Source organism: Salminus brasiliensis, chromosome 13 (genome assembly GCF_030463535.1).
Source record: "Salminus brasiliensis chromosome 13, fSalBra1.hap2, whole genome shotgun sequence".
NCBI lineage: Eukaryota > Metazoa > Chordata > Actinopteri > Characiformes > Bryconidae > Salminus > Salminus brasiliensis.
The window spans coordinates 15462317-15488816 of record NC_132890.1 but is presented as its reverse complement, the minus strand read 5'-3'; the positions used below and the strand labels follow the sequence as shown (position 1 = coordinate 15488816).

The 26500-nt window shown below is 46.6% G+C and overlaps 16 non-coding genes across 16 annotated transcripts; all 16 read left to right on the top strand.

Annotated features, from left to right (window-relative positions):
- The first annotated feature begins 242 nt into the window (after positions 1–242).
- Positions 243–361, top strand: LOC140575636 (5S ribosomal RNA). Its single transcript, XR_011980907.1, has one exon. It is a non-coding gene; the product is annotated as a 5S ribosomal RNA (ribosomal RNA).
- Positions 362–1740: 1379 nt separating this feature from the next.
- LOC140575853 (5S ribosomal RNA) lies at positions 1741–1859 on the top strand. Its single transcript, XR_011981110.1, has one exon. It is a non-coding gene; the product is annotated as a 5S ribosomal RNA (ribosomal RNA).
- A 1378-nt stretch (positions 1860–3237) lies between these two features.
- Positions 3238–3356, top strand: LOC140576388 (5S ribosomal RNA). The gene has a single exon (XR_011981603.1). It is a non-coding gene; the product is annotated as a 5S ribosomal RNA (ribosomal RNA).
- Positions 3357–7076: 3720 nt separating this feature from the next.
- On the top strand, positions 7077–7195 carry LOC140576221 (5S ribosomal RNA). Its single transcript, XR_011981446.1, has one exon. It is a non-coding gene; the product is annotated as a 5S ribosomal RNA (ribosomal RNA).
- A 1379-nt stretch (positions 7196–8574) lies between these two features.
- On the top strand, positions 8575–8693 carry LOC140576219 (5S ribosomal RNA). The gene has a single exon (XR_011981444.1). It is a non-coding gene; the product is annotated as a 5S ribosomal RNA (ribosomal RNA).
- A 1380-nt stretch (positions 8694–10073) lies between these two features.
- LOC140576218 (5S ribosomal RNA) lies at positions 10074–10192 on the top strand. The gene has a single exon (XR_011981443.1). It is a non-coding gene; the product is annotated as a 5S ribosomal RNA (ribosomal RNA).
- A 1391-nt stretch (positions 10193–11583) lies between these two features.
- LOC140576387 (5S ribosomal RNA) lies at positions 11584–11702 on the top strand. The gene has a single exon (XR_011981602.1). It is a non-coding gene; the product is annotated as a 5S ribosomal RNA (ribosomal RNA).
- Positions 11703–13092: 1390 nt separating this feature from the next.
- LOC140576217 (5S ribosomal RNA) lies at positions 13093–13211 on the top strand. The gene has a single exon (XR_011981442.1). It is a non-coding gene; the product is annotated as a 5S ribosomal RNA (ribosomal RNA).
- Positions 13212–14592: 1381 nt separating this feature from the next.
- On the top strand, positions 14593–14711 carry LOC140575815 (5S ribosomal RNA). Its single transcript, XR_011981074.1, has one exon. It is a non-coding gene; the product is annotated as a 5S ribosomal RNA (ribosomal RNA).
- Positions 14712–16089: 1378 nt separating this feature from the next.
- Positions 16090–16208, top strand: LOC140576404 (5S ribosomal RNA). The gene has a single exon (XR_011981619.1). It is a non-coding gene; the product is annotated as a 5S ribosomal RNA (ribosomal RNA).
- Positions 16209–17586: 1378 nt separating this feature from the next.
- LOC140575934 (5S ribosomal RNA) lies at positions 17587–17705 on the top strand. Its single transcript, XR_011981186.1, has one exon. It is a non-coding gene; the product is annotated as a 5S ribosomal RNA (ribosomal RNA).
- Positions 17706–19083: 1378 nt separating this feature from the next.
- LOC140576216 (5S ribosomal RNA) lies at positions 19084–19202 on the top strand. Its single transcript, XR_011981441.1, has one exon. It is a non-coding gene; the product is annotated as a 5S ribosomal RNA (ribosomal RNA).
- Positions 19203–20593: 1391 nt separating this feature from the next.
- Positions 20594–20712, top strand: LOC140576385 (5S ribosomal RNA). Its single transcript, XR_011981600.1, has one exon. It is a non-coding gene; the product is annotated as a 5S ribosomal RNA (ribosomal RNA).
- A 1390-nt stretch (positions 20713–22102) lies between these two features.
- LOC140576215 (5S ribosomal RNA) lies at positions 22103–22221 on the top strand. The gene has a single exon (XR_011981440.1). It is a non-coding gene; the product is annotated as a 5S ribosomal RNA (ribosomal RNA).
- A 1379-nt stretch (positions 22222–23600) lies between these two features.
- On the top strand, positions 23601–23719 carry LOC140575814 (5S ribosomal RNA). The gene has a single exon (XR_011981073.1). It is a non-coding gene; the product is annotated as a 5S ribosomal RNA (ribosomal RNA).
- A 1378-nt stretch (positions 23720–25097) lies between these two features.
- Positions 25098–25216, top strand: LOC140576403 (5S ribosomal RNA). Its single transcript, XR_011981618.1, has one exon. It is a non-coding gene; the product is annotated as a 5S ribosomal RNA (ribosomal RNA).
- Positions 25217–26500: the final 1284 nt, after the last annotated feature.

The window sequence follows — 26500 nt, the reverse complement described above, 5'->3', positions numbered from 1 at the left end:
CCTTTGTTGCTGAATGTTCAAGTGTCAGCCAAAAGAGCAAGTTTTGTTGTTTTATTTTTTTTGTGAAAAGAGAAGGAGGACAGGAGAGAGCAATGAAATGTGTGATTGGTTTGAATGAGCTTGGTGGGGTTGCTTTGGAAGTAAGAAAGGAGGGCGAGTAAATGTGTGTCCCCTGTAGTGTGGAAAAGGCAGCCGTCTTTTGCCGCATGCTTATAAATAGGCTGAGTGGAAGCAGTGCTCTCGCTTACGGCCATACCACCCTGAGCACGCCAGATCTCGTCTGATCTCGGAAGCTAAGCAGGGTTGGGCCTGGTTAGTACTTGGATGGGAGACCGCCTGGGAATACCAGGTGCTGTAAGCTTTTGCCATCCTCAAGCACATTCTTTCACTTGCTTTTCTTACTTTTACTCCATCTTACTTTACGCTTTCACAAATCTACAACGCATTACCCTTTCTTTTACATGTACGTCCTTGTGTTACATTTCATACGGTCTTTGGAGTCTTCAGAGTCGAAACATTTCAGCGTCAGATGCCGTTTAAGCCCACCTGCATGGCCTGCCATGGGATGGAAACCAATCAGTTGTAGTTTGGCTTAATTATAGCCAGTTGCTCTCAAAACAAAACACTGGAAAATATTCAACAAGAACTCTGTGGAGGGAATGCTGTGGATAAAAGTAACCCAAGCCTGCCAGTAGGGGTCAGTGTACGTTTGAGGAAACTGACAACATGGGGGGGAAAGTCTGTTACAGGATGTCAACGCAGAGCAGAACTACAACCAATCACAGTTACAGCTCATGGGTGGGACAAGCCCAATATTTGCTGTTAAAAACAAACAAACAAACAAAAAAACACCTGCTAATTTAGATCACTTACTTAGGTCACATTAAAGCAACACATCACGAAAGGGAGTGAGCCGTGGGGCAATAACAGCACCGTTTCGTCACAGCCGTGATGTTTATTTCACCGTTACACGCAACCTCAAGTCATGGGCCGCCATTCATGGGTCCCCGTTCTCGTTTCGGGGGGCTGATTTCCAGTTGTATTGAGTTTTTTTTAAATTCTCCTCCCAGACCTGCCTGCATCTACAACAGTTGTTCTTTTGTCCCCCTAAAGCTTCACAGAGCTCTTTGAACTTGACATGGCGACGCCACTTCCCTAAGTCAAAAGGCTGGCTGGCCCACTCAGCCCGAGCCTGCTTCACCGGCATCCCTGCGACTCGCAACTCACCTCAGAGCGATGCTTCGCCCGGCGTGCTAGCGTGAGCTTTTTTCTTTTTTTTTTTTTGCCCGGCTTCCATATTGGTAGGAAGTAGCCTCTGCATTTATCCCGTATTCCTGTTGTACCTTAGTATGTGGAATTTAGGGGTGTAAATAAAAGGAGCCAAGACAGTTGAGAAAGATTTGTGATTTTGTAATTGTCCCGTTTCACAAGCCCATTCGACTCATGTGGCTTATGTGACTTTTATGTTGACAAGGCCGAGTCTGGCGGCCGGCGTTAGCCTTTGTTGCTGAATGTTCAAGTGTCAGCCAAAAGAGCAAGTTTTGTTGTTTTATTTTTTTTGTGAAAAGAGAAGGAGGACAGGAGAGAGCAATGAAATGTGTGATTGGTTTGAATGAGCTTGGTGGGGTTGCTTTGGAAGTAAGAAAGGAGGGCGAGTAAATGTGTGTCCCCTGTAGTGTGGAAAAGGCAGCCGTCTTTTGCCGCATGCTTATAAATAGGCTGAGTGGAAGCAGTGCTCTCGCTTACGGCCATACCACCCTGAGCACGCCCGATCTCGTCTGATCTCGGAAGCTAAGCAGGGTTGGGCCTGGTTAGTACTTGGATGGGAGACCGCCTGGGAATACCAGGTGCTGTAAGCTTTTGCCATCCTCAAGCACATTCTTTCACTTGCTTTTCTTACTTTTACTCCATCTTACTTTACGCTTTCACAAATCTACAACGCATTACCCTTTCTTTTACATGTACGTCCTTGTGTTACATTTCATACGGTCTTTGGAGTCTTCAGAGTCGAAACATTTCAGCGTCAGATGCCGTTTAAGCCCACCTGCATGGCCTGCCATGGGATGGAAACCAATCAGTTGTAGTTTGGCTTAATTATAGCCAGTTGCTCTCAAAACAAAACACTGGAAAATATTCAACAAGAACTCTGTGGAGGGAATGCTGTGGATAAAAGTAACCCAAGCCTGCCAGTAGGGGTCAGTGTACGTTTGAGGAAACTGACAACATGGGGGGGAAAGTCTGTTACAGGATGTCAACGCAGAGCAGAACTACAACCAATCACAGTTACAGCTCATGGGTGGGACAAGCCCAATATTTGCTGTTAAAAACAAACAAACAAACAAAAAAACACCTGCTAATTTAGATCACTTACTTAGGTCACATTAAAGCAACACATCACGAAAGGGAGTGAGCCGTGGGGCAATAACAGCACCGTTTCGTCACAGCCGTGATGTTTATTTCACCGTTACACGCAACCTCAAGTCATGGGCCGCCATTCATGGGTCCCCGTTCTCGTTTCGGGGGGCTGATTTCCAGTTGTATTGAGTTTTTTAAAAATTCTCCTCCCAGACCTGCCTGCATCTACAACAGTTGTTCTTTTGTCCCCCTAAAGCTTCACAGAGCTCTTTGAACTTGACATGGCGACGCCACTTCCCTAAGTCAAAAGGCTGGCTGGCCCACTCAGCCCGAGCCTGCTTCACCGGCATCCCTGCGACTCGCAACTCACCTCAGAGCGATGCTTCGCCCGGCGTGCTAGCGTGAGCTTTTTTCTTTTTTTTTTTTTGCCCGGCTTCCATATTGGTAGGAAGTAGCCTCTGCATTTATCCCGTATTCCTGTTGTACCTTAGTATGTGGAATTTAGGGGTGTAAATAAAAGGAGCCAAGACAGTTGAGAAAGATTTGTGATTTTGTAATTGTCCCGTTTCACAAGCCCATTCGACTCATGTGGCTTATGTGACTTTTATGTTGACAAGGCCGAGTCTGGCGGCCGGCGTTAGCCTTTGTTGCTGAATGTTCAAGTGTCAGCCAAAAGAGCAAGTTTTGTTGTTTTATTTTTTTGTGAAAAGAGAAGGAGGACAGGAGAGAGCAATGAAATGTGTGATTGGTTTGAATGAGCTTGGTGGGGTTGCTTTGGAAGTAAGAAAGGAGGGCGAGTAAATGTGTGTCCCCTGTAGTGTGGAAAAGGCAGCCGTCTTTTGCCGCATGCTTATAAATAGGCTGAGTGGAAGCAGTGCTCTCGCTTACGGCCATACCACCCTGAGCACGCCCGATCTCGTCTGATCTCGGAAGCTAAGCAGGGTCGGGCCTGGTTAGTACTTGGATGGGAGACCACCTGGGAATACCGGGTGCTGTAAGCTTTTGCCATCCTCAAGCACTTACATGCACATTCTTTCACTTGCTTTTCTTACTTTTACTCCATCTTACTTTACGCTTTCACAAATCTACAACGCATTACCCTTTCTTTTACATGTACGTCCTTGTGTTACATTTCATACGGTCTTTGGAGTCTTCAGAGTCGAAACATTTCAGCGTCAGATGCCGTTTAAGCCCACCTGCATGGCCTGCCATGGGATGGAAACCAATCAGTTGTAGTTTGGCTTAATTATAGCCAGTTGCTCTCAAAACAAAACACTGGAAAATATTCAACAAGAACTCTGTGGAGGGAATGCTGTGGATAAAAGTAACCCAAGCCTGCCAGTAGGGGTCAGTGTACGTTTGAGGAAACTGACAACATGGGGGGGAAAGTCTGTTACAGGATGTCAACGCAGAGCAGAACTACAACCAATCACAGTTACAGCTCATGGGTGGGACAAGCCCAATATTTGCTGTTAAAAACAAACAAACAAACAAAAAAACACCTGCTAATTTAGATCACTTACTTAGGTCACATTAAAGCAACACATCACGAAAGGGAGTGAGCCGTGGGGCAATAACAGCACCGTTTCGTCACAGCCGTGATGTTTATTTCACCGTTACACGCAACCTCAAGTCATGGGCCGCCATTCATGGGTCCCCGTTCTCGTTTCGGGGGGCTGATTTCCAGTTGTATTGAGTTTTTTTAAAATTCTCCTCCCAGACCTGCCTGCATCTACAACAGTTGTTCTTTTGTCCCCCTAAAGCTTCACAGAGCTCTTTGAACTTGACATGGCGACGCCACTTCCCTAAGTCAAAAGGCTGGCTGGCCCACTCAGCCCGAGCCTGCTTCACCGGCATCCCTGCGACTCGCAACTCACCTCAGAGCGATGCTTCGCCCGGCGTGCTAGCGTGAGCTTTTTTCTTTTTTTTTTTTTTGCCCGGCTTCCATATTGGTAGGAAGTAGCCTCTGCATTTATCCCGTATTCCTGTTGTACCTTAGTATGTGGAATTTAGGGGTGTAAATAAAAGGAGCCAAGACAGTTGAGAAAGATTTGTGATTTTGTAATTGTCCCGTTTCACAAGCCCATTCGACTCATGTGGCTTATGTGACTTTTATGTTGACAAGGCCGAGTCTGGCGGCCGGCGTTAGCCTTTGTTGCTGAATGTTCAAGTGTCAGCCAAAAGAGCAAGTTTTGTTGTTTTATTTTTTTTGTGAAAAGAGAAGGAGGACAGGAGAGAGCAACAAGCCGGTCATCACAACAGTGAAGAGGTGGACCAGTGGAGACATTGAGAAGCTGCAGGGCTGCTTCGAATCCACAGACTGGGCTGTGTTTGAGGAGGCGACAGACGGACTGGACGAATACACAGACACTGTGACGTCATACATCAGTTTCTGTGAAGACAGCTGTATCTCAACTAAATCACAGGTGAGATACAGTAACAACAAACCCTGGTTTACTGCTGAACTCAAACAGCTTCGGAGGGAAAAGGAGGAAGCGTTCAGGAGTGGAGATAGAACTGTCTTTAAGGAGGCCAAATACAGACTGGAGAAAGGGATTAGAGCTGCGAAGAGCAAGTACTCAGAGCAGCTGAACAGACACATCACTGCTAACGACCCATCTTCAGCCTGGAAAGGCCTACAGCTTCTCACTGGTCACAAGGTGAGAAAGACCCCCCTCCTCCTGAACGACCGACACCTCACCAACGACCTGAATGAGTTCTACTGCAGATTTGAACTCACAAAAGACAATCGGACCGTCTACCACCCATCACCCCCCTCCACCTCCACCCCCACCCTGGCCCTCTCACCTCTGCCTCCTGCTCATCTCTGCATCAACCGGCAGGATGTTCACAGGCTCTTCAGCAGACAGAAGGTGAGGAAAGCCCCCGGGCCCGACTCAGTCTCTCCATCCACCCTAAAACACTGCTGTGACCAACTAGCTCCAGTGTTTACAGACATTTTTAACAGATCACTGGAACTCTGCTCTGTTCCAGCCTGCTTCAAAACCTCCACCATCATTCCAGTTCCCAAGAAATCCACCATCACCGGACTGAATGATTACAGGCCTGTCGCCCTGACCTCTGTAGTCATGAAGGTCTTTGAACGCCTGATCCTAGCCCACCTGAAGTCCATCACAGATCCCCTGCTGGACCCCCTGCAGTTTGCGTACCGAGCAAACAGGTCTGTCGATGATGTGGTCAACCTGACCCTGCACTTTATCCTGCAACATCTCGACAGCCATGGAAACTATGCTAGGGTTTTGTTTGTGGACTTTAGCTCGGCTTTTAACACTGTTGTGCCGCAGCTTCTTCAGGCCAAGCTCTCCCAGCTGTCAGTGCCAGACTCCATGTGTCGGTGGATCGTGGATTTTCTGACAGACAGGAGACAGCAGGTGCGGCTGGGGAAGCACAATTCAGACCTCCGGACACTCAGTACTGGAGTCCCTCAGGGTTGTGTTCTTTCACCCCTTCTCTTCAGCCTCTACACTAATGATTGTGTCTCCAAAGATCCAGCTGTAAAGATCCTGAAATTTGCAGATGACTCCACTCTGGTGGGCCTCATAGCCAACGGTGATGAGTCTGCTTACAGAAAGGAAATTGAGCAGCTGGTGTCCTGGTGCAGCAACAACCACCTGCTGCTAAACACAGAAAAGACTGTAGAGATGGTGGTGGACTTCCGACGCAATCCACCCACCCTTCCCCCCCTCCACATCAACAACACTGCAGTATCAATGGTGGAGTCACTCAAGTTCCTGGGCACCACCATTTCCAGAGACTTGAAATGGGAGAAAAACACCATCTCCATCATCAAGAAAGCTCAACAAAGAATGTACTTCTTGAGACAGCTCAAGAAATTCAACCTGCCACAGACCCTGATGATCCAGTTCTACACAGCGATCATCGAGTCCATTATCACAGCCTCCATAACTATCTGGTTTGGTTCCTCCACCTCACAAGAAAGAACCAAACTCCAGCGCATCATCAGGACAGCAGAGAGGATCATAGGATGTAACCTGCCATCACTTCAGCAGATCTACTCCAGCAGGATGAGGAAGCGGGCTGGCAAGATTACATCTGACCCCTCACATCCTGGACACCTCCTCTTCCAGACACTCCCCTCGGGTAGAAGACTGCGGTCCATCAAAACCAGCACAACACGTCATGCTAACAGCTTCTTCCCCAGAGCTGTAGCGCTCCTCAATCACAGTGGTCACCTCCCACTGTAAACCTCTAAACTTACAACTGAACTGTACCAAACCGGACTGAACAGTTATTTGCACTCTGCCTATTTTGCACTATGACTATTTGCACACCTGTACAGATGTCCTTTTCTTTTCTGTAAATATATTTTTCAGCTCTTTATTACCTTTATTACCTTTAGTACTTTCTACTTTTTTTAATTTATCCCCTACCCTATTTATTGTTTAGTGTCATTTTCCTTTAGTTTAAGACTGTGTTCTGTGTTTCTTGCTACTTGTCATGCGTGTTGCTCTCACCAAGACAAATTCCTTGTATGGGTAACATACTTGGTGAAATAAAGAGATTCTGATTCTGATTCTGATTCTGATTCAATGAAATGTGTGATTGGTTTGAATGAGCTTGGTGGGGTTGCTTTGGAAGTAAGAAAGGAGGGCGAGTAAATGTGTGTCCCCTGTAGTGTGGAAAAGGCAGCCGTCTTTTGCCGCATGCTTATAAATAGGCTGAGTGGAAGCAGTGCTCTCGCTTACGGCCATACCACCCTGAGCACGCCCGATCTCGTCTGATCTCGGAAGCTAAGCAGGGTCGGGCCTGGTTAGTACTTGGATGGGAGACCGCCTGGGAATACCAGGTGCTGTAAGCTTTTGCCATCCTCAAGCACATTCTTTCACTTGCTTTTCTTACTTTTACTCCATCTTACTTTACGCTTTCACAAATCTACAACGCATTACCCTTTCTTTTACATGTACGTCCTTGTGTTACATTTCATACGGTCTTTGGAGTCTTCAGAGTCGAAACATTTCAGCGTCAGATGCCGTTTAAGCCCACCTGCATGGCCTGCCATGGGATGGAAACCAATCAGTTGTAGTTTGGCTTAATTATAGCCAGTTGCTCTCAAAACAAAACACTGGAAAATATTCAACAAGAACTCTGTGGAGGGAATGCTGTGGATAAAAGTAACCCAAGCCTGCCAGTAGGGGTCAGTGTACGTTTGAGGAAACTGACAACATGGGGGGGAAAGTCTGTTACAGGATGTCAACGCAGAGCAGAACTACAACCAATCACAGTTACAGCTCATGGGTGGGACAAGCCCAATATTTGCTGTTAAAAACAAACAAACAAACAAAAAAACACCTGCTAATTTAGATCACTTACTTAGGTCACATTAAAGCAACACATCACGAAAGGGAGTGAGCCGTGGGGCAATAACAGCACCGTTTCGTCACAGCCGTGATGTTTATTTCACCGTTACACGCAACCTCAAGTCATGGGCCGCCATTCATGGGTCCCCGTTCTCGTTTCGGGGGGCTGATTTCCAGTTGTATTGAGTTTTTTTAAAATTCTCCTCCCAGACCTGCCTGCATCTACAACAGTTGTTCTTTTGTCCCCCTAAAGCTTCACAGAGCTCTTTGAACTTGACATGGCGACGCCACTTCCCTAAGTCAAAAGGCTGGCTGGCCCACTCAGCCCGAGCCTGCTTCACCGGCATCCCTGCGACTCGCAACTCACCTCAGAGCGATGCTTCGCCCGGCGTGCTAGCGTGAGCTTTTTTCTTTTTTTTTTTTTGCCCGGCTTCCATATTGGTAGGAAGTAGCCTCTGCATTTATCCCGTATTCCTGTTGTACCTTAGTATGTGGAATTTAGGGGTGTAAATAAAAGGAGCCAAGACAGTTGAGAAAGATTTGTGATTTTGTAATTGTCCCGTTTCACAAGCCCATTCGACTCATGTGGCTTATGTGACTTTTATGTTGACAAGGCCGAGTCTGGCGGCCGGCGTTAGCCTTTGTTGCTGAATGTTCAAGTGTCAGCCAAAAGAGCAAGTTTTGTTGTTTTATTTTTTTTGTGAAAAGAGAAGGAGGACAGGAGAGAGCAATGAAATGTGTGATTGGTTTGAATGAGCTTGGTGGGGTTGCTTTGGAAGTAAGAAAGGAGGGCGAGTAAATGTGTGTCCCCTGTAGTGTGGAAAAGGCAGCCGTCTTTTGCCGCATGCTTATAAATAGGCTGAGTGGAAGCAGTGCTCTCGCTTACGGCCATACCACCCTGAGCACGCCCGATCTCGTCTGATCTCGGAAGCTAAGCAGGGTCGGGCCTGGTTAGTACTTGGATGGGAGACCGCCTGGGAATACCAGGTGCTGTAAGCTTTTGCCATCCTCAAGCACATTCTTTCACTTGCTTTTCTTACTTTTACTCCATCTTACTTTACGCTTTCACAAATCTACAACGCATTACCCTTTCTTTTACATGTACGTCCTTGTGTTACATTTCATACGGTCTTTGGAGTCTTCAGAGTCGAAACATTTCAGCGTCAGATGCCGTTTAAGCCCACCTGCATGGCCTGCCATGGGATGGAAACCAATCAGTTGTAGTTTGGCTTAATTATAGCCAGTTGCTCTCAAAACAAAACACTGGAAAATATTCAACAAGAACTCTGTGGAGGGAATGCTGTGGATAAAAGTAACCCAAGCCTGCCAGTAGGGGTCAGTGTACGTTTGAGGAAACTGACAACATGGGGGGGAAAGTCTGTTACAGGATGTCAACGCAGAGCAGAACTACAACCAATCACAGTTACAGCTCATGGGTGGGACAAGCCCAATATTTGCTGTTAAAAACAAACAAACAAACAAAAAAACACCTGCTAATTTAGATCACTTACTTAGGTCACATTAAAGCAACACATCACGAAAGGGAGTGAGCCGTGGGGCAATAACAGCACCGTTTCGTCACAGCCGTGATGTTTATTTCACCGTTACACGCAACCTCAAGTCATGGGCCGCCATTCATGGGTCCCCGTTCTCGTTTCGGGGGGCTGATTTCCAGTTGTATTGAGTTTTTTTTTTAAATTCTCCTCCCAGACCTGCCTGCATCTACAACAGTTGTTCTTTTGTCCCCCTAAAGCTTCACAGAGCTCTTTGAACTTGACATGGCGACGCCACTTCCCTAAGTCAAAAGGCTGGCTGGCCCACTCAGCCCGAGCCTGCTTCACCGGCATCCCTGCGACTCGCAACTCACCTCAGAGCGATGCTTCGCCCGGCGTGCTAGCGTGAGCTTTTTTCTTTTTTTTTTTTTGCCCGGCTTCCATATTGGTAGGAAGTAGCCTCTGCATTTATCCCGTATTCCTGTTGTACCTTAGTATGTGGAATTTAGGGGTGTAAATAAAAGGAGCCAAGACAGTTGAGAAAGATTTGTGATTTTGTAATTGTCCCGTTTCACAAGCCCATTCGACTCATGTGGCTTATGTGACTTTTATGTTGACAAGGCCGAGTCTGGCGGCCGGCGTTAGCCTTTGTTGCTGAATGTTCAAGTGTCAGCCAAAAGAGCAAGTTTTGTTGTTTTATTTTTTTGTGAAAACAGAAGGAGGACAGGAGAGAGCAATGAAATGTGTGATTGGTTTGAATGAGCTTGGTGGGGTTGCTTTGGAAGTAAGAAAGGAGGGCGAGTAAATGTGTGTCCCCTGTAGTGTGGAAAAGGCAGCCGTCTTTTGCCGCATGCTTATAAATAGGCTGAGTGGAAGCAGTGCTCTCGCTTACGGCCATACCACCCTGAGCACGCCCGATCTCGTCTGATCTCGGAAGCTAAGCAGGGTCGGGCCTGGTTAGTACTTGGATGGGAGACCGCCTGGGAATACCAGGTGCTGTAAGCTTTTGCCATCCTCAAGCACTTACATGCACATTCTTTCACTTGCTTTTCTTACTTTTACTCCATCTTACTTTACGCTTTCACAAATCTACAACGCATTACCCTTTCTTTTACATGTACGTCCTTGTGTTACATTTCATACGGTCTTTGGAGTCTTCAGAGTCGAAACATTTCAGCGTCAGATGCCGTTTAAGCCCACCTGCATGGCCTGCCATGGGATGGAAACCAATCAGTTGTAGTTTGGCTTAATTATAGCCAGTTGCTCTCAAAACAAAACACTGGAAAATATTCAACAAGAACTCTGTGGAGGGAATGCTGTGGATAAAAGTAACCCAAGCCTGCCAGTAGGGGTCAGTGTACGTTTGAGGAAACTGACAACATGGGGGGGAAAGTCTGTTACAGGATGTCAACGCAGAGCAGAACTACAACCAATCACAGTTACAGCTCATGGGTGGGACAAGCCCAATATTTGCTGTTAAAAACAAACAAACAAACAAAAAAACACCTGCTAATTTAGATCACTTACTTAGGTCACATTAAAGCAACACATCACGAAAGGGAGTGAGCCGTGGGGCAATAACAGCACCGTTTCGTCACAGCCGTGATGTTTATTTCACCGTTACACGCAACCTCAAGTCATGGGCCGCCATTCATGGGTCCCCGTTCTCGTTTCGGGGGGCTGATTTCCAGTTGTATTGAGTTTTTTTTAAATTCTCCTCCCAGACCTGCCTGCATCTACAACAGTTGTTCTTTTGTCCCCCTAAAGCTTCACAGAGCTCTTTGAACTTGACATGGCGACGCCACTTCCCTAAGTCAAAAGGCTGGCTGGCCCACTCAGCCCGAGCCTGCTTCACCGGCATCCCTGCGACTCGCAACTCACCTCAGAGCGATGCTTCGCCCGGCGTGCTAGCGTGAGCTTTTTTCTTTTTTTTTTTTTTGCCCGGCTTCCATATTGGTAGGAAGTAGCCTCTGCATTTATCCCGTATTCCTGTTGTACCTTAGTATGTGGAATTTAGGGGTGTAAATAAAAGGAGCCAAGACAGTTGAGAAAGATTTGTGATTTTGTAATTGTCCCGTTTCACAAGCCCATTCGACTCATGTGGCTTATGTGACTTTTATGTTGACAAGGCCGAGTCTGGCGGCCGGCGTTAGCCTTTGTTGCTGAATGTTCAAGTGTCAGCCAAAAGAGCAAGTTTTGTTGTTTTATTTTTTTTTGTGAAAAGAGAAGGAGGACAGGAGAGAGCAATGAAATGTGTGATTGGTTTGAATGAGCTTGGTGGGGTTGCTTTGGAAGTAAGAAAGGAGGGCGAGTAAATGTGTGTCCCCTGTAGTGTGGAAAAGGCAGCCGTCTTTTGCCGCATGCTTATAAATAGGCTGAGTGGAAGCAGTGCTCTTGCTTACGGCCATACCACCCTGAGCACGCCCGATCTCGTCTGATCTCGGAAGCTAAGCAGGGTCGGGCCTGGTTAGTACTTGGATGGGAGACCACCTGGGAATACCGGGTGCTGTAAGCTTTTGCCATCCTCAAGCACTTACATGCACATTCTTTCACTTGCTTTTCTTACTTTTACTCCATCTTACTTTACGCTTTCACAAATCTACAACGCATTACCCTTTCTTTTACATGTACGTCCTTGTGTTACATTTCATACGGTCTTTGGAGTCTTCAGAGTCGAAACATTTCAGCGTCAGATGCCGTTTAAGCCCACCTGCATGGCCTGCCATGGGATGGAAACCAATCAGTTGTAGTTTGGCTTAATTATAGCCAGTTGCTCTCAAAACAAAACACTGGAAAATATTCAACAAGAACTCTGTGGAGGGAATGCTGTGGATAAAAGTAACCCAAGCCTGCCAGTAGGGGTCAGTGTACGTTTGAGGAAACTGACAACATGGGGGGGAAAGTCTGTTACAGGATGTCAACGCAGAGCAGAACTACAACCAATCACAGTTACAGCTCATGGGTGGGACAAGCCCAATATTTGCTGTTAAAAACAAACAAACAAACAAAAAAACACCTGCTAATTTAGATCACTTACTTAGGTCACATTAAAGCAACACATCACGAAAGGGAGTGAGCCGTGGGGCAATAACAGCACCGTTTCGTCACAGCCGTGATGTTTATTTCACCGTTACACGCAACCTCAAGTCATGGGCCGCCATTCATGGGTCCCCGTTCTCGTTTCGGGGGGCTGATTTCCAGTTGTATTGAGTTTTTTTAAAATTCTCCTCCCAGACCTGCCTGCATCTACAACAGTTGTTCTTTTGTCCCCCTAAAGCTTCACAGAGCTCTTTGAACTTGACATGGCGACGCCACTTCCCTAAGTCAAAAGGCTGGCTGGCCCACTCAGCCCGAGCCTGCTTCACCGGCATCCCTGCGACTCGCAACTCACCTCAGAGCGATGCTTCGCCCGGCGTGCTAGCGTGAGCTTTTTTCTTTTTTTTTTTTTTGCCCGGCTTCCATATTGGTAGGAAGTAGCCTCTGCATTTATCCCGTATTCCTGTTGTACCTTAGTATGTGGAATTTAGGGGTGTAAATAAAAGGAGCCAAGACAGTTGAGAAAGATTTGTGATTTTGTAATTGTCCCGTTTCACAAGCCCATTCGACTCATGTGGCTTATGTGACTTTTATGTTGACAAGGCCGAGTCTGGCGGCCGGCGTTAGCCTTTGTTGCTGAATGTTCAAGTGTCAGCCAAAAGAGCAAGTTTTGTTGTTTTATTTTTTTTGTGAAAAGAGAAGGAGGACAGGAGAGAGCAATGAAATGTGTGATTGGTTTGAATGAGCTTGGTGGGGTTGCTTTGGAAGTAAGAAAGGAGGGCGAGTAAATGTGTGTCCCCTGTAGTGTGGAAAAGGCAGCCGTCTTTTGCCGCATGCTTATAAATAGGCTGAGTGGAAGCAGTGCTCTCGCTTACGGCCATACCACCCTGAGCACGCCCGATCTCGTCTGATCTCGGAAGCTAAGCAGGGTCGGGCCTGGTTAGTACTTGGATGGGAGACCGCCTGGGAATACCAGGTGCTGTAAGCTTTTGCCATCCTCAAGCACATTCTTTCACTTGCTTTTCTTACTTTTACTCCATCTTACTTTACGCTTTCACAAATCTACAACGCATTACCCTTTCTTTTACATGTACGTCCTTGTGTTACATTTCATACGGTCTTTGGAGTCTTCAGAGTCGAAACATTTCAGCGTCAGATGCCGTTTAAGCCCACCTGCATGGCCTGCCATGGGATGGAAACCAATCAGTTGTAGTTTGGCTTAATTATAGCCAGTTGCTCTCAAAACAAAACACTGGAAAATATTCAACAAGAACTCTGTGGAGGGAATGCTGTGGATAAAAGTAACCCAAGCCTGCCAGTAGGGGTCAGTGTACGTTTGAGGAAACTGACAACATGGGGGGGAAAGTCTGTTACAGGATGTCAACGCAGAGCAGAACTACAACCAATCACAGTTACAGCTCATGGGTGGGACAAGCCCAATATTTGCTGTTAAAAACAAACAAACAAACAAAAAAACACCTGCTAATTTAGATCACTTACTTAGGTCACATTAAAGCAACACATCACGAAAGGGAGTGAGCCGTGGGGCAATAACAGCACCGTTTCGTCACAGCCGTGATGTTTATTTCACCGTTACACGCAACCTCAAGTCATGGGCCGCCATTCATGGGTCCCCGTTCTCGTTTCGGGGGGCTGATTTCCAGTTGTATTGAGTTTTTTTTAAATTCTCCTCCCAGACCTGCCTGCATCTACAACAGTTGTTCTTTTGTCCCCCTAAAGCTTCACAGAGCTCTTTGAACTTGACATGGCGACGCCACTTCCCTAAGTCAAAAGGCTGGCTGGCCCACTCAGCCCGAGCCTGCTTCACCGGCATCCCTGCGACTCGCAACTCACCTCAGAGCGATGCTTCGCCCGGCGTGCTAGCGTGAGCTTTTTTCTTTTTTTTTTTTTTTGCCCGGCTTCCATATTGGTAGGAAGTAGCCTCTGCATTTATCCCGTATTCCTGTTGTACCTTAGTATGTGGAATTTAGGGGTGTAAATAAAAGGAGCCAAGACAGTTGAGAAAGATTTGTGATTTTGTAATTGTCCCGTTTCACAAGCCCATTCGACTCATGTGGCTTATGTGACTTTTATGTTGACAAGGCCGAGTCTGGCGGCCGGCGTTAGCCTTTGTTGCTGAATGTTCAAGTGTCAGCCAAAAGAGCAAGTTTTGTTGTTTTATTTTTTTTGTGAAAAGAGAAGGAGGACAGGAGAGAGCAATGAAATGTGTGATTGGTTTGAATGAGCTTGGTGGGGTTGCTTTGGAAGTAAGAAAGGAGGGCGAGTAAATGTGTGTCCCCTGTAGTGTGGAAAAGGCAGCCGTCTTTTGCCGCATGCTTATAAATAGGCTGAGTGGAAGCAGTGCTCTCGCTTACGGCCATACCACCCTGAGCACGCCCGATCTCGTCTGATCTCGGAAGCTAAGCAGGGTCGGGCCTGGTTAGTACTTGGATGGGAGACAGCCTGGGAATACCAGGTGCTGTAAGCTTTTGCCATCCTCAAGCACATTCTTTCACTTGCTTTTCTTACTTTTACTCCATCTTACTTTACGCTTTCACAAATCTACAACGCATTACCCTTTCTTTTACATGTACGTCCTTGTGTTACATTTCATACGGTCTTTGGAGTCTTCAGAGTCGAAACATTTCAGCGTCAGATGCCGTTTAAGCCCACCTGCATGGCCTGCCATGGGATGGAAACCAATCAGTTGTAGTTTGGCTTAATTATAGCCAGTTGCTCTCAAAACAAAACACTGGAAAATATTCAACAAGAACTCTGTGGAGGGAATGCTGTGGATAAAAGTAACCCAAGCCTGCCAGTAGGGGTCAGTGTACGTTTGAGGAAACTGACAACATGGGGGGGAAAGTCTGTTACAGGATGTCAACGCAGAGCAGAACTACAACCAATCACAGTTACAGCTCATGGGTGGGACAAGCCCAATATTTGCTGTTAAAAACAAACAAACAAACAAAAAAACACCTGCTAATTTAGATCACTTACTTAGGTCACATTAAAGCAACACATCACGAAAGGGAGTGAGCCGTGGGGCAATAACAGCACCGTTTCGTCACAGCCGTGATGTTTATTTCACCGTTACACGCAACCTCAAGTCATGGGCCGCCATTCATGGGTCCCCGTTCTCGTTTCGGGGGGCTGATTTCCAGTTGTATTGAGTTTTTTTAAAATTCTCCTCCCAGACCTGCCTGCATCTACAACAGTTGTTCTTTTGTCCCCCTAAAGCTTCACAGAGCTCTTTGAACTTGACATGGCGACGCCACTTCCCTAAGTCAAAAGGCTGGCTGGCCCACTCAGCCCGAGCCTGCTTCACCGGCATCCCTGCGACTCGCAACTCACCTCAGAGCGATGCTTCGCCCGGCGTGCTAGCGTGAGCTTTTTTCTTTTTTTTTTTTTGCCCGGCTTCCATATTGGTAGGAAGTAGCCTCTGCATTTATCCCGTATTCCTGTTGTACCTTAGTATGTGGAATTTAGGGGTGTAAATAAAAGGAGCCAAGACAGTTGAGAAAGATTTGTGATTTTGTAATTGTCCCGTTTCACAAGCCCATTCGACTCATGTGGCTTATGTGACTTTTATGTTGACAAGGCCGAGTCTGGCGGCCGGCGTTAGCCTTTGTTGCTGAATGTTCAAGTGTCAGCCAAAAGAGCAAGTTTTGTTGTTTTATTTTTTTGTGAAAAGAGAAGGAGGACAGGAGAGAGCAATGAAATGTGTGATTGGTTTGAATGAGCTTGGTGGGGTTGCTTTGGAAGTAAGAAAGGAGGGCGAGTAAATGTGTGTCCCCTGTAGTGTGGAAAAGGCAGCCGTCTTTTGCCGCATGCTTATAAATAGGCTGAGTGGAAGCAGTGCTCTCGCTTACGGCCATACCACCCTGAGCACGCCCGATCTCGTTTGATCTCGGAAGCTAAGCAGGGTCGGGCCTGGTTAGTACTTGGATGGGAGACCGCCTGGGAATACCAGGTGCTGTAAGCTTTTGCCATCCTCAAGCACATTCTTTCACTTGCTTTTCTTACTTTTACTCCATCTTACTTTACGCTTTCACAAATCTACAACGCATTACCCTTTCTTTTACATGTACGTCCTTGTGTTACATTTCATACGGTCTTTGGAGTCTTCAGAGTCGAAACATTTCAGCGTCAGATGCCGTTTAAGCCCACCTGCATGGCCTGCCATGGGATGGAAACCAATCAGTTGTAGTTTGGCTTAATTATAGCCAGTTGCTCTCAAAACAAAACACTGGAAAATATTCAACAAGAACTCTGTGGAGGGAATGCTGTGGATAAAAGTAACCCAAGCCTGCCAGTAGGGGTCAGTGTACGTTTGAGGAAACTGACAACATGGGGGGGAAAGTCTGTTACAGGATGTCAACGCAGAGCAGAACTACAACCAATCACAGTTACAGCTCATGGGTGGGACAAGCCCAATATTTGCTGTTAAAAACAAACAAACAAACAAAAAAACACCTGCTAATTTAGATCACTTACTTAGGTCACATTAAAGCAACACATCACGAAAGGGAGTGAGCCGTGGGGCAATAACAGCACCGTTTCGTCACAGCCGTGATGTTTATTTCACCGTTACACGCAACCTCAAGTCATGGGCCGCCATTCATGGGTCCCCGTTCTCGTTTCGGGGGGCTGATTTCCAGTTGTATTGAGTTTTTTTAAAATTCTCCTCCCAGACCTGCCTGCATCTACAACAGTTGTTCTTTTGTCCCCCTAAAGCTTCACAGAGCTCTTTGAACTTGACATGGCGACGCCACTTCCCTAAGTCAAAAGGCTGGCTGGCCCACTCAGCCCGAGCCTGCTTCACCGGCATCCCTGCGACTCGCAACTCACCTCAGAGCGATGCTTCGCCCGGCGTGCTAGCGTGAGCTTTTTTCTTTTTTTTTTTTTGCCCGGCTTCCATATTGGTAGGAAGTAGCCTCTGCATTTATCCCGTATTCCTGTTGTACCTTAGTATGTGGAATTTAGGGGTGTAAATAAAAGGAGCCAAGACAGTTGAGAAAGATTTGTGATTTTGTAATTGTCCCGTTTCACAAGCCCATTCGACTCATGTGGCTTATGTGACTTTTATGTTGACAAGGCCGAGTCTGGCGGCCGGCGTTAGCCTTTGTTGCTGAATGTTCAAGTGTCAGCCAAAAGAGCAAGTTTTGTTGTTTTATTTTTTTGTGAAAACAGAAGGAGGACAGGAGAGAGCAATGAAATGTGTGATTGGTTTGAATGAGCTTGGTGGGGTTGCTTTGGAAGTAAGAAAGGAGGGCGAGTAAATGTGTGTCCCCTGTAGTGTGGAAAAGGCAGCCGTCTTTTGCCGCATGCTTATAAATAGGCTGAGTGGAAGCAGTGCTCTCGCTTACGGCCATACCACCCTGAGCACGCCCGATCTCGTCTGATCTCGGAAGCTAAGCAGGGTCGGGCCTGGTTAGTACTTGGACGGGAGACAGCCTGGGAATACCAGGTGCTGTAAGCTTTTGCCATCCTCAAGCACATTCTTTCACTTGCTTTTCTTACTTTTACTCCATCTTACTTTACGCTTTCACAAATCTACAACGCATTACCCTTTCTTTTACATGTACGTCCTTGTGTTACATTTCATACGGTCTTTGGAGTCTTCAGAGTCGAAACATTTCAGCGTCAGATGCCGTTTAAGCCCACCTGCATGGCCTGCCATGGGATGGAAACCAATCAGTTGTAGTTTGGCTTAATTATAGCCAGTTGCTCTCAAAACAAAACACTGGAAAATATTCAACAAGAACTCTGTGGAGGGAATGCTGTGGATAAAAGTAACCCAAGCCTGCCAGTAGGGGTCAGTGTACGTTTGAGGAAACTGACAACATGGGGGGGAAAGTCTGTTACAGGATGTCAACGCAGAGCAGAACTACAACCAATCACAGTTACAGCTCATGGGTGGGACAAGCCCAATATTTGCTGTTAAAAACAAACAAACAAACAAAAAAACACCTGCTAATTTAGATCACTTACTTAGGTCACATTAAAGCAACACATCACGAAAGGGAGTGAGCCGTGGGGCAATAACAGCACCGTTTCGTCACAGCCGTGATGTTTATTTCACCGTTACACGCAACCTCAAGTCATGGGCCGCCATTCATGGGTCCCCGTTCTCGTTTCGGGGGGCTGATTTCCAGTTGTATTGAGTTTTTTTTAAATTCTCCTCCCAGACCTGCCTGCATCTACAACAGTTGTTCTTTTGTCCCCCTAAAGCTTCACAGAGCTCTTTGAACTTGACATGGCGACGCCACTTCCCTAAGTCAAAAGGCTGGCTGGCCCACTCAGCCCGAGCCTGCTTCACCGGCATCCCTGCGACTCGCAACTCACCTCAGAGCGATGCTTCGCCCGGTGTGCTAGCGTGAGCTTTTTTCTTTTTTTTTTTTTGCCCGGCTTCCATATTGGTAGGAAGTAGCCTCTGCATTTATCCCGTATTCCTGTTGTACCTTAGTATGTGGAATTTAGGGGTGTAAATAAAAGAAGCCAAGACAGTTGAGAAAGATTTGTGATTTTGTAATTGTCCCGTTTCACAAGCCCATTCGACTCATGTGGCTTATGTGACTTTTATGTTGACAAGGCCGAGTCTGGCGGCCGGCGTTAGCCTTTGTTGCTGAATGTTCAAGTGTCAGCCAAAAGAGCAAGTTTTGTTGTTTTATTTTTTTGTGAAAAGAGAAGGACGACAGGAGAGAGCAATGAAATGTGTGATTGGTTTGAATGAGCTTGGTGGGGTTGCTTTGGAAGTAAGAAAGGAGGGCGAGTAAATGTGTGTCCCCTGTAGTGTGGAAAAGGCAGCCGTCTTTTGCCGCATGCTTATAAATAGGCTGAGTGGAAGCAGTGCTCTCGCTTACGGCCATACCACCCTGAGCACGCCCGATCTCGTCTGATCTCGGAAGCTAAGCAGGGTCGGGCCTGGTTAGTACTTGGATGGGAGACCGCCTGGGAATACCAGGTGCTGTAAGCTTTTGCCATCCTCAAGCACTTACATGCACATTCTTTCACTTGCTTTTCTTACTTTTACTCCATCTTACTTTACGCTTTCACAAATCTACAACGCATTACCCTTTCTTTTACATGTACGTCCTTGTGTTACATTTCATACGGTCTTTGGAGTCTTCAGAGTCGAAACATTTCAGCGTCAGATGCCGTTTAAGCCCACCTGCATGGCCTGCCATGGGATGGAAACCAATCAGTTGTAGTTTGGCTTAATTATAGCCAGTTGCTCTCAAAACAAAACACTGGAAAATATTCAACAAGAACTCTGTGGAGGGAATGCTGTGGATAAAAGTAACCCAAGCCTGCCAGTAGGGGTCAGTGTACGTTTGAGGAAACTGACAACATGGGGGGGAAAGTCTGTTACAGGATGTCAACGCAGAGCAGAACTACAACCAATCACAGTTACAGCTCATGGGTGGGACAAGCCCAATATTTGCTGTTAAAAACAAACAAACAAACAAAAAAACACCTGCTAATTTAGATCACTTACTTAGGTCACATTAAAGCAACACATCACGAAAGGGAGTGAGCCGTGGGGCAATAACAGCACCGTTTCGTCACAGCCGTGATGTTTATTTCACCGTTACACGCAACCTCAAGTCATGGGCCGCCATTCATGGGTCCCCGTTCTCGTTTCGGGGGGCTGATTTCCAGTTGTATTGAGTTTTTTTTAAATTCTCCTCCCAGACCTGCCTGCATCTACAACAGTTGTTCTTTTGTCCCCCTAAAGCTTCACAGAGCTCTTTGAACTTGACATGGCGACGCCACTTCCCTAAGTCAAAAGGCTGGCTGGCCCACTCAGCCCGAGCCTGCTTCACCGGCATCCCTGCGACTCGCAACTCACCTCAGAGCGATGCTTCGCCCGGCGTGCTAGCGTGAGCTTTTTTCTTTTTTTTTTTTTTGCCCGGCTTCCATATTGGTAGGAAGTAGCCTCTGCATTTATCCCGTATTCCTGTTGTACCTTAGTATGTGGAATTTAGGGGTGTAAATAAAAGGAGCCAAGACAGTTGAGAAAGATTTGTGATTTTGTAATTGTCCCGTTTCACAAGCCCATTCGACTCATGTGGCTTATGTGACTTTTATGTTGACAAGGCCGAGTCTGGCGGCCGGCGTTAGCCTTTGTTGCTGAATGTTCAAGTGTCAGCCAAAAGAGCAAGTTTTGTTGTTTTATTTTTTTTTGTGAAAAGAGAAGGAGGACAGGAGAGAGCAATGAAATGTGTGATTGGTTTGAATGAGCTTGGTGGGGTTGCTTTGGAAGTAAGAAAGGAGGGCGAGTAAATGTGTGTCCCCTGTAGTGTGGAAAAGGCAGCCGTCTTTTGCCGCATGCTTATAAATAGGCTGAGTGGAAGCAGTGCTCTCGCTTACGGCCATACCACCCTGAGCACGCCCGATCTCGTCTGATCTCGGAAGCTAAGCAGGGTCGGGCCTGGTTAGTACTTGGATGGGAGACCACCTGGGAATACCGGGTGCTGTAAGCTTTTGCCATCCTCAAGCACTTACATGCACATTCTTTCACTTGCTTTTCTTACTTTTACTCCATCTTACTTTACGCTTTCACAAATCTACAACGCATTACCCTTTCTTTTACATGTACGTCCTTGTGTTACATTTCATACGGTCTTTGGAGTCTTCAGAGTCGAAACATTTCAGCGTCAGATGCCGTTTAAGCCCACCTGCATGGCCTGCCATGGGATGGAAACCAATCAGTTGTAGTTTGGCTTAATTATAGCCAGTTGCTCTCAAAACAAAACACTGGAAAATATTCAACAAGAACTCTGTGGAGGGAATGCTGTGGATAAAAGTAACCCAAGCCTGCCAGTAGGGGTCAGTGTACGTTTGAGGAAACTGACAACATGGGGGGGAAAGTCTGTTACAGGATGTCAACGCAGAGCAGAACTACAACCAATCACAGTTACAGCTCATGGGTGGGACAAGCCCAATATTTGCTGTTAAAAACAAACAAACAAACAAAAAAACACCTGCTAATTTAGATCACTTACTTAGGTCACATTAAAGCAACACATCACGAAAGGGAGTGAGCCGTGGGGCAATAACAGCACCGTTTCGTCACAGCCGTGATGTTTATTTCACCGTTACACGCAACCTCAAGTCATGGGCCGCCATTCATGGGTCCCCGTTCTCGTTTCGGGGGGCTGATTTCCAGTTGTATTGAGTTTTTTTAAAATTCTCCTCCCAGACCTGCCTGCATCTACAACAGTTGTTCTTTTGTCCCCCTAAAGCTTCACAGAGCTCTTTGAACTTGACATGGCGACGCCACTTCCCTAAGTCAAAAGGCTGGCTGGCCCACTCAGCCCGAGCCTGCTTCACCGGCATCCCTGCGACTCGCAACTCACCTCAGAGCGATGCTTCGCCCGGCGTGCTAGCGTGAGCTTTTTTCTTTTTTTTTTTTTTGCCCGGCTTCCATATTGGTAGGAAGTAGCCTCTGCATTTATCCCGTATTCCTGTTGTACCTTAGTATGTGGAATTTAGGGGTGTAAATAAAAGGAGCCAAGACAGTTGAGAAAGATTTGTGATTTTGTAATTGTCCCGTTTCACAAGCCCATTCGACTCATGTGGCTTATGTGACTTTTATGTTGACAAGGCCGAGTCTGGCGGCCGGCGTTAGCCTTTGTTGCTGAATGTTCAAGTGTCAGCCAAAAGAGCAAGTTTTGTTGTTTTATTTTTTTTGTGAAAAGAGAAGGAGGACAGGAGAGAGCAATGAAATGTGTGATTGGTTTGAATGAGCTTGGTGGGGTTGCTTTGGAAGTAAGAAAGGAGGGCGAGTAAATGTGTGTCCCCTGTAGTGTGGAAAAGGCAGCCGTCTTTTGCCGCATGCTTATAAATAGGCTGAGTGGAAGCAGTGCTCTCGCTTACGGCCATACCACCCTGAGCACGCCCGATCTCGTCTGATCTCGGAAGCTAAGCAGGGTCGGGCCTGGTTAGTACTTGGATGGGAGACCGCCTGGGAATACCAGGTGCTGTAAGCTTTTGCCATCCTCAAGCACATTCTTTCACTTGCTTTTCTTACTTTTACTCCATCTTACTTTACGCTTTCACAAATCTACAACGCATTACCCTTTCTTTTACATGTACGTCCTTGTGTTACATTTCATACGGTCTTTGGAGTCTTCAGAGTCGAAACATTTCAGCGTCAGATGCCGTTTAAGCCCACCTGCATGGCCTGCCATGGGATGGAAACCAATCAGTTGTAGTTTGGCTTAATTATAGCCAGTTGCTCTCAAAACAAAACACTGGAAAATATTCAACAAGAACTCTGTGGAGGGAATGCTGTGGATAAAAGTAACCCAAGCCTGCCAGTAGGGGTCAGTGTACGTTTGAGGAAACTGACAACATGGGGGGGAAAGTCTGTTACAGGATGTCAACGCAGAGCAGAACTACAACCAATCACAGTTACAGCTCATGGGTGGGACAAGCCCAATATTTGCTGTTAAAAACAAACAAACAAACAAAAAAACACCTGCTAATTTAGATCACTTACTTAGGTCACATTAAAGCAACACATCACGAAAGGGAGTGAGCCGTGGGGCAATAACAGCACCGTTTCGTCACAGCCGTGATGTTTATTTCACCGTTACACGCAACCTCAAGTCATGGGCCGCCATTCATGGGTCCCCGTTCTCGTTTCGGGGGGCTGATTTCCAGTTGTATTGAGTTTTTTTTAAATTCTCCTCCCAGACCTGCCTGCATCTACAACAGTTGTTCTTTTGTCCCCCTAAAGCTTCACAGAGCTCTTTGAACTTGACATGGCGACGCCACTTCCCTAAGTCAAAAGGCTGGCTGGCCCACTCAGCCCGAGCCTGCTTCACCGGCATCCCTGCGACTCGCAACTCACCTCAGAGCGATGCTTCGCCCGGCGTGCTAGCGTGAGCTTTTTTCTTTTTTTTTTTTTGCCCGGCTTCCATATTGGTAGGAAGTAGCCTCTGCATTTATCCCGTATTCCTGTTGTACCTTAGTATGTGGAATTTAGGGGTGTAAATAAAAGGAGCCAAGACAGTTGAGAAAGATTTGTGATTTTGTAATTGTCCCGTTTCACAAGCCCATTCGACTCATGTGGCTTATGTGACTTTTATGTTGACAAGGCCGAGTCTGGCGGCCGGCGTTAGCCTTTGTTGCTGAATGTTCAAGTGTCAGCCAAAAGAGCAAGTTTTGTTGTTTTATTTTTTTTGTGAAAAGAGAAGGAGGACAGGAGAGAGCAATGAAATGTGTGATTGGTTTGAATGAGCTTGGTGGGGTTGCTTTGGAAGTAAGAAAGGAGGGCGAGTAAATGTGTGTCCCCTGTAGTGTGGAAAAGGCAGCCGTCTTTTGCCGCATGCTTATAAATAGGCTGAGTGGAAGCAGTGCTCTCGCTTACGGCCATACCACCCTGAGCACGCCCGATCTCGTCTGATCTCGGAAGCTAAGCAGGGTCGGGCCTGGTTAGTACTTGGATGGGAGACAGCCTGGGAATACCAGGTGCTGTAAGCTTTTGCCATCCTCAAGCACATTCTTTCACTTGCTTTTCTTACTTTTACTCCATCTTACTTTACGCTTTCACAAATCTACAACGCATTACCCTTTCTTTTACATGTACGTCCTTGTGTTACATTTCATACGGTCTTTGGAGTCTTCAGAGTCGAAACATTTCAGCGTCAGATGCCGTTTAAGCCCACCTGCATGGCCTGCCATGGGATGGAAACCAATCAGTTGTAGTTTGGCTTAATTATAGCCAGTTGCTCTCAAAACAAAACACTGGAAAATATTCAACAAGAACTCTGTGGAGGGAATGCTGTGGATAAAAGTAACCCAAGCCTGCCAGTAGGGGTCAGTGTACGTTTGAGGAAACTGACAACATGGGGGGGAAAGTCTGTTACAGGATGTCAACGCAGAGCAGAACTACAACCAATCACAGTTACAGCTCATGGGTGGGACAAGCCCAATATTTGCTGTTAAAAACAAACAAACAAACAAAAAAACACCTGCTAATTTAGATCACTTACTTAGGTCACATTAAAGCAACACATCACGAAAGGGAGTGAGCCGTGGGGCAATAACAGCACCGTTTCGTCACAGCCGTGATGTTTATTTCACCGTTACACGCAACCTCAAGTCATGGGCCGCCATTCATGGGTCCCCGTTCTCGTTTCGGGGGGCTGATTTCCAGTTGTATTGAGTTTTTTTAAAATTCTCCTCCCAGACCTGCCTGCATCTACAACAGTTGTTCTTTTGTCCCCCTAAAGCTTCACAGAGCTCTTTGAACTTGACATGGCGACGCCACTTCCCTAAGTCAAAAGGCTGGCTGGCCCACTCAGCCCGAGCCTGCTTCACCGGCATCCCTGCGACTCGCAACTCACCTCAGAGCGATGCTTCGCCCGGCGTGCTAGCGTGAGCTTTTTTCTTTTTTTTTTTTTGCCCGGCTTCCATATTGGTAGGAAGTAGCCTCTGCATTTATCCCGTATTCCTGTTGTACCTTAGTATGTGGAATTTAGGGGTGTAAATAAAAGGAGCCAAGACAGTTGAGAAAGATTTGTGATTTTGTAATTGTCCCGTTTCACAAGCCCATTCGACTCATGTGGCTTATGTGACTTTTATGTTGACAAGGCCGAGTCTGGCGGCCGGCGTTAGCCTTTGTTGCTGAATGTTCAAGTGTCAGCCAAAAGAGCAAGTTTTGTTGTTTTATTTTTTTGTGAAAAGAGAAGGAGGACAGGAGAGAGCAATGAAATGTGTGATTGGTTTGAATGAGCTTGGTGGGGTTGCTTTGGAAGTAAGAAAGGAGGGCGAGTAAATGTGTGTCCCCTGTAGTGTGGAAAAGGCAGCCGTCTTTTGCCGCATGCTTATAAATAGGCTGAGTGGAAGCAGTGCTCTCGCTTACGGCCATACCACCCTGAGCACGCCCGATCTCGTTTGATCTCGGAAGCTAAGCAGGGTCGGGCCTGGTTAGTACTTGGATGGGAGACCGCCTGGGAATACCAGGTGCTGTAAGCTTTTGCCATCCTCAAGCACATTCTTTCACTTGCTTTTCTTACTTTTACTCCATCTTACTTTACGCTTTCACAAATCTACAACGCATTACCCTTTCTTTTACATGTACGTCCTTGTGTTACATTTCATACGGTCTTTGGAGTCTTCAGAGTCGAAACATTTCAGCGTCAGATGCCGTTTAAGCCCACCTGCATGGCCTGCCATGGGATGGAAACCAATCAGTTGTAGTTTGGCTTAATTATAGCCAGTTGCTCTCAAAACAAAACACTGGAAAATATTCAACAAGAACTCTGTGGAGGGAATGCTGTGGATAAAAGTAACCCAAGCCTGCCAGTAGGGGTCAGTGTACGTTTGAGGAAACTGACAACATGGGGGGGAAAGTCTGTTACAGGATGTCAACGCAGAGCAGAACTACAACCAATCACAGTTACAGCTCATGGGTGGGACAAGCCCAATATTTGCTGTTAAAAACAAACAAACAAACAAAAAAACACCTGCTAATTTAGATCACTTACTTAGGTCACATTAAAGCAACACATCACGAAAGGGAGTGAGCCGTGGGGCAATAACAGCACCGTTTCGTCACAGCCGTGATGTTTATTTCACCGTTACACGCAACCTCAAGTCATGGGCCGCCATTCATGGGTCCCCGTTCTCGTTTCGGGGGGCTGATTTCCAGTTGTATTGAGTTTTTTTAAAATTCTCCTCCCAGACCTGCCTGCATCTACAACAGTTGTTCTTTTGTCCCCCTAAAGCTTCACAGAGCTCTTTGAACTTGACATGGCGACGCCACTTCCCTAAGTCAAAAGGCTGGCTGGCCCACTCAGCCCGAGCCTGCTTCACCGGCATCCCTGTGACTCGCAACTCACCTCAGAGCGATGCTTCGCCCGGCGTGCTAGCGTGAGCTTTTTTCTTTTTTTTTTTTTGCCCGGCTTCCATATTGGTAGGAAGTAGCCTCTGCATTTATCCCGTATTCCTGTTGTACCTTAGTATGTGGAATTTAGGGGTGTAAATAAAAGGAGCCAAGACAGTTGAGAAAGATTTGTGATTTTGTAATTGTCCCGTTTCACAAGCCCATTCGACTCATGTGGCTTATGTGACTTTTATGTTGACAAGGCCGAGTCTGGCGGCCGGCGTTAGCCTTTGTTGCTGAATGTTCAAGTGTCAGCCAAAAGAGCAAGTTTTGTTGTTTTATTTTTTTGTGAAAACAGAAGGAGGACAGGAGAGAGCAATGAAATGTGTGATTGGTTTGAATGAGCTTGGTGGGGTTGCTTTGGAAGTAAGAAA